Genomic DNA, 9,860 nt, shown 5'->3' on the forward strand with positions numbered 1-9,860 from the left:
TGCTTGATATGATTTCAATTTTCTTAAATTTACTGAGGCTTGATTTGTGACCCAAGATGTGATCTATCCTGGGGAATGTTCCATGTGCATTTTAGAAGAAAGTGCAATCTACTGTTTTTGGATAGAATGTCTTATAAATATCAATTAAATCTATTTGGTGTATTGTACCATATAAAGCTTCTGTTTCCTTATTACATTTAGGTCTGGGTGATCTGTCCATTGGTGCAAGTGAGGCGTTAAAGTCCCTCACTATTATTATGTTACTGTCAATTTCCTCTTTTATAGCTGTTACCAGTTGCCTTATGTATTGAGGTGCTTCCATATTGGGTGCATATATAATTATAATTGTTATATCTTCTTCTTGGATTGATCCCTTGATCATTATGTAGTGTCCTTCCTTGTCTCTTGTAACAATCTTTATTTTAAAGTCTATTTTATCTGATATGAATATTGTTACTCCAGCTTTCTTTTAATTTCCATTTGAATGTAATATCTCTTTCCATCCCCTCACTTTCAGTCTCTATGTGTCCCTAGATCTGAAGTGAGTCTCTTGTAGACAACATATATATGGGCTTGGTTTTGTATCCATTTAGCAAGCCTGTGGCTTTTCATTGGAGCTTTTAATCCATTCATGTTTAAGGTAATTATCGATATGTATGTTCCTATTTCCATGTTCTTAATTGTTTTCAGTTTGTTTTTGTAGGTTCTTTTCTTCTCTTGTGTTTCCCACTTAGAGAAGTTCCTTTAGCATTTGTTGTAGAGCTGGTTTGGTGGTGCTGACTTCTCTTAGCTTTTGCTTGTCTGTAAAGCTTTTGATTTCTCTGTCAAATCTGAATGAGATCTTTGCTGGGTAGAGTAATCTTGGTTGTAGGTGCTTCCCTTTCTTCACTTTAAGTATATAGTGCCACTCCCTTCTGGCTTGTAGAGTGTCTCCTGAGAAATCAGCTGTTCACTTTATGGGAGTTCCCATTTATGTTATTTGTCATTTATCCCTTGCTGCTTTCAAAAATTTTTCTTTATCTTTAATTTTTACCAGTTTGATTCTTATGTGTCTCGGCATGTTTCTCCTTGTATTTATCCTGTATGGGACTCTCTGTGCTTCCTGGACTTGGGTGGTTATTTCCTTTCCCATGTCAGGGAAGTTTTCAACTATAATCTCTTCAAATATTTTCTCGGGTCCTTTCTCTCTCTCTTCTCCTTCTAGGACCCCTATAATGTGAATGTTGCTGCTTTTAATGTTGGCCCAGTGGTCTCTTAGGCTGTCTTCATTTCTTTTCATTCTTTTTTCTTTATTCTCTTCTGCAGCATTGAATTCCACCATTCTGTCTTCCAGGTCACTTATCTGTTTTTCTGCCTTATGTATTCTGCTCTTGATTCCTTCTAGTGTAGTTTTCATTTCAGTTATTGTGTTGTTCATCTTTGTTTGTTTGTACTTTCATTTTTCTAGGTCTTTGTTAAACACTTCTTGCATCTTCTTGATCTTTGCCTCCATTCTGTTTCCGAGGTCCTGGATCATCTTCACTATCATTATTCTGAATTCATTTTCTGGAAGGTGGCCTATCTCCACTTCATTTATTTGTTTTTCTGGGGTTTTATGTTGTTCCTTAATCTGGTACATAGCCCTCTGCTTTTTCACATTGTCTATCTTTCTGTGAATGTGGTTTTTATTCCACAGGCTGCAGGATAGTAGTTCTTCTTGCTTCTGCTCTCTGCCTTCTGGTCTAAAACACAGTTCTTATTCCAAAAGTCTTGTTCTTTCCTGCCACAATCTTACAGGGTCTTCCATCACTGAGAGCCACTAAGCATCTGAAACAGCAATAAAATACCTGTCTCAAGAAGTTTTAAAATTCACTACAATTTTAAATTGAACTTTACAATAAAAAATTTATTCAAAAATAGTTTTATATGTTCCCATTTGACATGCCTTACAAGTCTTACTTAGGGTTCTGCTGAGTCCTGGTGACAGTATATAGTGATAGAAGAAAGAAACAATGGAGATAAACACAATGGATATTTTTAAAATAATATACTTACTTGTATATTAGAATTAAATATGTCTCTATCTTAAATTGGACTGTTTATTGTCTTTTAAAATCAAATTTTATTTTCTTAAATCTCAATATGATGTTCACTTGGTTTCTGATTTTTTTTCTTGAACTATGGAACATTCTTTGATGTAAAATATATGATTTAAATATTTTGATTTGTACTTTCTCCAAACAGCATTTACTCCATACTTAGAGAGATTTTTTTTAAGTAGCCCAGTTCTTTTTATGTTTAATAACACTTAAGTGGCCACAGAATTTTATCAAAACCATAGTTTTGATAAACACAATTTCATTTTCTTGGCTTTAAAAACAATCAGAAATACATACTGGTGCCATGAGAGGGAACAATGAACAATACTATTTTATTTTAATTATAACTACTGTTTTTAAGGAAAATAATGAATTTTAATATTTTACATAAATTTTCACTGATATTATTTTTCTGTTTCTTTACTCACTGAAATCTGTTTCAAATTACTAATATATTGTGTCATTTAAAAGATTCAGCAAGATTCTTAATTATCACTTAATTTTATTTGTCAATTACTGAATGCATTGTTCTTCTTAAAGAGTAATTCAACATATGATTTTCTTTCCAATTCGAAAAGCACACAAATTTCTGAAGTTGTATGGGTAGTAGACCTTTCAAACAGTGTGAAAGAATATATCTTGCTCCTCAATCTTGATGACATTTTATACTTTTATGTGGCTTTTAGAGTGAAGGCATAACAGAGGAACACAGGAACTATCTGTCAAAAGGAACGAAAAATTGCTAAAAGTTATTTTGTTAAAGGCCAATATAAATTCCTAGGACTTGGTCAATAAAATAGGTAGGGCTGTTGTATGAAATCACATATTGCTTTAAGCATTACAAGAAAGATAAATCAATATTATCAGAAATTCTTTAGTTACTTTGCTAACATTTCAAATGAATACTTATTTACAAGATATATATATATATATATATATATATATATATATATATAAAAAGCTTTATTTTTTCTGTACATTAAATATGGTCTTGTATCCAATCTTGGGGTATATTTATGTTGAAAATTTGAATATCCAGAGGCAGGTGGTGGGGGTTGGGAAAAACAGGTGAAGGGGGTTAAAAGGTAAAAAGAAAAATACTGCAGCTGATGTAAAAAAAGACATGTAAAAAAAAGCACAAGACTGTGCTTGGGTTTGCTTGGGCTCCACCACATGCTAACTGTGGGACCTAGAGCAGCTTGTTGTAATTCCTCTGTGCCTCCATAGCTTCATTTGTAAACTGTGACTAATAACAGTACTTAAAATATGGGTTGTTGTGAGGTTAAATGAGATAATATCATGCTTTGCAATAGTAAATATTCATATATCATTGTTATTGATACTATTACAAATAGTTTTATTAGTCTTTGCTTCTTCTCTTGCCCACCTCCAATCTACGCATCCCACAGCAGCAGGAGGAATCCATTTAAAACTTAAAACAAACAATGCCACCACTGTGCTTGACCTTTCCACGAGCTTCCTGTACATTTAGAAAAAAGTTCCATACCCCTTACCAAGGCCTAAAAGGTCACAGTGATCTGTCCCCAGACTGTTTCTGTTCCCACCTCCTAATGCTTAGTTCTCTAGCCTCAATGGCCTTCAACTTGCCCTTTTAGCACACCAAGGCTTTCTTATGACAGCGCCTTGCACTAGGTCTTCTCTTAGAGTACAAGATCCATGTGTGACTCACCCTTTATTTTTCCTTCTGCCTCAGCTCTGGTTTTAGAGAAATATTCCTTAATTATTATATTGCTCTGGGTTCTTTTCTTCATAGAATTTGACACTAGCTAAAATTACCTTATTTATCTATTTATTATTTGTTTTCTTTCTCTCTCAGTAGACTGAAAGGTCCATAGGTATAAGGACATTTTCTATCTTATTTTCTACCTCCAATGCCACAACTGCACTTGATAAATATTTGCTTAATGACTGAATATATAATTATAGCTCAATTCAAAGATGATGCCATTCATGATAATTTTGTCAAAACTCACACCAGAGTAAAAATCTCTGTGGGAGAAGGAGATGGTTTCCAGGCTAGAATAGGAATGATTTATTTCATTTAAATTTTATACTTCCTTTCTATCAGGGCTGTACAAACCAGGTTTGTTATTGTTTTTTTTTTTTAACCACATGTGATTACATAAAACTCAAAACCAAGTTTCAAGTCAAGAAGAATGTGAATATATGTAAACGCCATAAAATAGCAGAACTTTTGTGAAGAAAAACCTAGATACAGCTAAAAAGAAGTTTCTCTAAAAAAACTTCCCACTCTTTCATAATTACTCTTTCCATCCATAATCCATACTCTGTCTCACTCTACTCAATAGCTTTGAAGCTTTGTTGTTTCTTCCCTTAATTTCTTCTAGATTTGAACTTTTATTTGTCAATTATGATATTGATATTGGCATGAAACATGACACATTCAAAATTGGAAAATTGAGGAAAGGTTAATAGGGGAACTATTTTCTAAATAGCAGGAGGGCTCGTGCATATGTGGTAGCTTTTAACTGTGCTGACACTTCACAATTCCTATATTTTAGAGTATAAGGGGAGGAAGCAGTTACCAGAACCCAGAGAGTTAAATGCCTGGGAAGGACAGTCAGACCACAGCTAGTCTTAGAGGCATTCAGCCAACTGGCGGCACCCTAATAAGCAGGGAACCAGGGAGAATATCGCTTCTCACTTATGCAACCTCTAGACATCTTCTGCTGGTGTGTCCCATTGGTCTACAGAAGCAACCCATAAAAGTAATCCCTCCCTCCCTCCCCTCCTCCAACAGGAAAGATGTAAATGAGAGAATACAGTAGAGTTGAAGATACCAAAAGAGAAGACATACATCGCCTCTTCTCATTCTGTCTCTTCTATAGTTTGGACCAACTTCTGACCAATTAGAAATGATACATAATCTTGCACAGGATTTGCTGTTCTTCAGTAGTCTTTTTAAGGCCCCCTTGTGTTCTGACTACTACACATTCTCTGCATTTCCCACTCTCCACTCTGCAGATCCTCAGTGCTTCTTCCTCATAGGTTGTGTCCTTTCTACAGGAACATATGCTAAACTCAACCCAGAGAGAATGAAGAAGCAAAAAGTGCAGTACATCTTAAAGTGCTTCTACTTTTTCTCTTTTTTTCCATACTCTTCAGGGAAGTAATCTAGTACTTTTACTCCTATCTTCTTATCATATCCTCTCTTCTTCACTCTTCCAATCTAACATTTTTTCCACTAAATTTTCTCTCACTAAAATTGTTTTAAGTTCAACCTACTTCTAAATAAATCACATGATCTATTCTCAATTTCCCATCCTTCTTTCTCTGTCTCCAAAAGCATTTTAATCTTCAAGATTCCTCCCTCTCCAATATTTCTATGTACCATGTTTTACTTTTTCTTTTTTTAACCTCTGGATAGTTTCAGGTCTTATTTTTTCTCTTTATTCAATTCTTAATTTATTTATTATCATGACTTCAAATATTTTTATTTATTATCTTGCCTTTTTTACCCAACTAAATAATTATTTCCCTCCATTTACTCTGTTTTCAAACCGATTTACTTATCTTAGTTTAAGCTTTGGCTATCCTTCTAGTGTCATGGGAGAAAAAAAAATTACCTCACTATTTATTTGGCCAACCAATTGGTAACCAAGTCCTATTACATTTTCTTTTGCACTTTCTCTACTATTGATTTTTATTATCACCAACCTACTAGATGTAAGCTTTAATATTTCTTGCTTAGACTTTTGAGGCCACCCAATATGTTTCCTTACATTCAAATTCTTGAATTTGAATTTGACTTCTTGAATGCAATTTTTTGAACCACTGTTCAGAAACCGTCTTATAGAAGCACAGAACCTCGAAAGTAATTCCTTTGAAGACAAATTTTCAATGGAACTTCCATGGCATTCTGAATAACTTCAGTACTAATACATATAAATAATTTCCTAGAAAACCTGTAACCATCTAGTTGATATGTAATGCTTATTTGACATAAAAATTCTGAAGAATAAAACTTACCATCATATCAGTTAAAATGCAGCTATTATTAATTTTATGAAGTCACTGAGAAGAAAATAATTTTCTGTAATGTTTTAGCCTGATACTTTAGTTCTCCTTATGACACACTTTTTATTTATTTATTTATTTATTTATTGCAGTACATGGTCCTCTCACTGTTGTGGCCTCTCCCTTTGTGGAGCACAGGCTCTGGACGCACATGCTCAGCAGCCATGGCTTACAGGCCCAGCCACTCCGTGACATGTGGGATCATCCTGGACTGGGGCATGAACCCGTGTCCCCTGCATCGGCAGGCAGACTCTCAACCACTGCACCACCAGGGAAGCCCCATGACCCACTTTTTAAATTTTGCTGTATGTGGGGGAGAGAGGGAAGCATTGAAATTCCCAAGGACTTATGAAAATTTCATATTAAAATATTTTCCCTCTTGTCAGTAATTAATTTTATGTTAACTGTTTAATTCCACATCTTTTTAAGTTTATGGCAAGATGTAGCTTTCCTACTAAGTTGAGGATTTTAACTGGAAAATTACATCTTACTTTTCTTGTATTGTGGATAATGTTGATTAAAAGTGCAATAGAGAATGAGTATAATTTTGATATTTATTGTAAATAATAGAATGACCCTTATAACAGCTCTACAGAGAACCTAGCTACTTTCATGCAGAATTAATTGTACTTTGGAAAAAGTTAAAAATTATTTCAAAATGAAACATCAGAGTACAACAACTTAACAGTAAAACGTAGTGGAAATTATATAAAAAGACATTTGAAACTATGTATCTTAAGAGGGACTCCACATGGATAAATGAGTTAAATAATTTTTATTATTAGAATGAAATTTATAATGTATAAAACTAATTACATGCTTATCACTAGAAACATTATTAGAAGTTTCTAACTATGTCTTAATACTGCTATACAGGTCTTGAAGCAAGAATTTGTCTAACAGCTATGTTTATTATAAATAATAAGATCCTTGAAGAATTAAACTTTTCCAGCCTCATGTAATTGTTCTCCAAATTATTTTATACATACTAATTCAATACTTGATCATGATGTTAAATTATATTTTGTATAAATTGTAAGATCAGAGTAACACTAACACACCTTGAACTAGTCTCTTTGGCATCCAGACATAATGTAAATCATCTTCAAAAATAGAAGGTCAAATTAATGTGAAAATATATAAAAATGAAGTTATTATTAACCTAAAGGAGTCATTCAGACATGAATGTCTGGAAATATATGGTGAAGACTAAAATATCTATTGGAATATTTGCTAGGAAATATATTTTTACCTTCCTGTTATTTTGTCATCTGATCATTCAGCCTATCGTTAGAGCATGCCCCATTACCTAATTAGACTAGTTGAAATATGTATAGCTGATTCATTTTGCTATAAAGTAGAAAGTAACACACCATTGTAAAGCAATTATACTCCAATAAAGAAGTTTTTTTTTAAAAAAGCCTATGATCTTGATTAAAAATGCTCAAAAAGCTTTTTAATCATCCAGAAAAAATACCAACTTAAAATTTTAGGCAAGCTCAACCAGTTGAAAATAATTGAATGTTAACTGGCCAAAACCTATTGCCAAGTACACATTTTTGCAATTTCTGAAGTGTTAATAGTAGATTTTAGTGTGCTGTTAACTGCCAAGCTCAACAATAAGCACTAATCAGTATTCTGTTAAACTTTTCAGACTGAATTACATAGGACTTACCGTGAACTTCAATGTTAATTTGACCATGTAGTAAGAGTGGTCAAATTTTAACAAGAGGGTCTCTCCATATAACAATATAATAAATCAATGACAAGAGTGTTTTAATTCTTTAAAAACATTTTTAGATCCCTTATTTCCTTTTCTCCCATTGATGAATTTATAAAATAAAAAGATGAGATATTTTCTACTAACTAAATAAAGGAAGAAAATAATTTATAAGATAACTGATTCACCAAAGTGCATATAGATATATAGAAAAAAAACTCAGAAACTAGGCTTCTTGACATCTGTTTTTTCTAATGAGCAACAAAGCCTGAAGGGATAGAATTATGGGGCATTCTCTCAAAGGACATTTTATCATCATCATCTCCAGAAACTCTCCCACTGATAGGCTCAATGTGCAACCCATATTTCTACTTATGTTAGTGTAGGGATTTCCTAATTAATATTATCTAGTTCATCTTCCATTCTTTCTTTTTAGGATATCTGAACAGCATGACTCTGACCTCCATCCTTAACATTTCAGTAGCATCATCTGTCCTTCAAGGAACTCTACCCAGATGCTTCTGACACTGTGGAATGGTGGTCACAGCGACTCCTCTATATCAATCTAGAACTTAGTAAATCCCATATTGCCCAGCAAATTATTGTTCTGGCTGACATAAGTAAGAAGACTGTTGATAATACTGATTTAGAGATTTAAGACAAATAAGTTCTTATTGCCTCCCTACTTTATCTGTTAATAAATATAGTTTACAGAATCCCATTATGACCAAGGTTAAAAACAGGCTGTTTATGATGTTAATATTATAAATATAAATGATATTTACAATAATTAAATAATAGAAAATACCTAAAATGCAAGAACAGAAAAATTATTAAAAGATTCTGATATATGGAATACTATGTCAATTAAAATAATAATTTAAATGAATCTTTAATGATAGATAAAATCCTATAAATACACTTAGGATAAAATAGAGGTCAACTTTATCCATATGTTGAAGTGAAATGAAAAAATAAATATAGTGCTCAGAAGACCGTCAACATATAGTAAACAATGAGTATTAATTTTTTTCAAAATGGGGTTTTTGAATATATATAAATGCATAGATGTGCCTAGATATATATGCAGAATTAAGAAAAATTTTAAACCTCTGGAATCTCCAAACTCTTCAATTAGCAAATAGAATGACATATATCTTTAACTCTGATGCAGCTCTGCTTTGTTTGATATAGTAATCCTCTAAACCCTTCTTGCCCAAACTGTAACTTAGTAGCTTGGCAATACAAGGAAGACTAACTGTGATACAATAAATTCTGACATACATAATTCCAAAAATTGTAATGAAGGCACAGGAAGAAAAATAAAGAAATCTGGACACTGGAATATAGATTTTCTCAAATATTTTTTTAACATAGTATCATTAATGATAGTGGAAAGTGGAAAAAAATCCCTAGTAAAGTTAAAGAATATAGTCTAAATTTCCTGTCACACATACAAATTTTCAAATTACTTTTCTTATCTTAAAATTTCATGAAGTTATCACAGGAAAAGATAGTCAATATCACTAATTATTAGAGAAATGCATATCAAAACTACAATGAGGTATCACACTGGTTGGAATAGCCACCATCAAAAAAATCTACAAACAATAGATGCTGGAGAGGGTGTCGAGAAAAGAGAACCATCCTACACTGTTGGTGGGAATGTAACTTGATACAGCCACTATGGAGAGCAGTATGGAGGTTCCTGAAAAAACTAAAAAAAGAGCTAACATATGATCCAGAAATCCCACTTCTGGGTATATATCCAAAAAAAAAAAAGAAAACATAATCCAAAAAGATACATGCACCCCAATGTTCATTGCAGCACTATTTACAATAACCAGGACATGGAAGCAACCTAAACATCCATCAACAGATGAATGGATAAAGAAGATGTGGCACATATATACTATGGAATATTACTCAGCCATGAAAAAGAACAAAATAATGTCACTTGCAGCAACATAGATGGACATAGAGATTGTCATATTGAGTGAAGT

Source organism: Hyperoodon ampullatus (assembly GCF_949752795.1).
Source record: "Hyperoodon ampullatus genome assembly, chromosome: 16".
In the NCBI taxonomy this organism is placed as follows: domain Eukaryota; kingdom Metazoa; phylum Chordata; class Mammalia; order Artiodactyla; family Ziphiidae; genus Hyperoodon; species Hyperoodon ampullatus.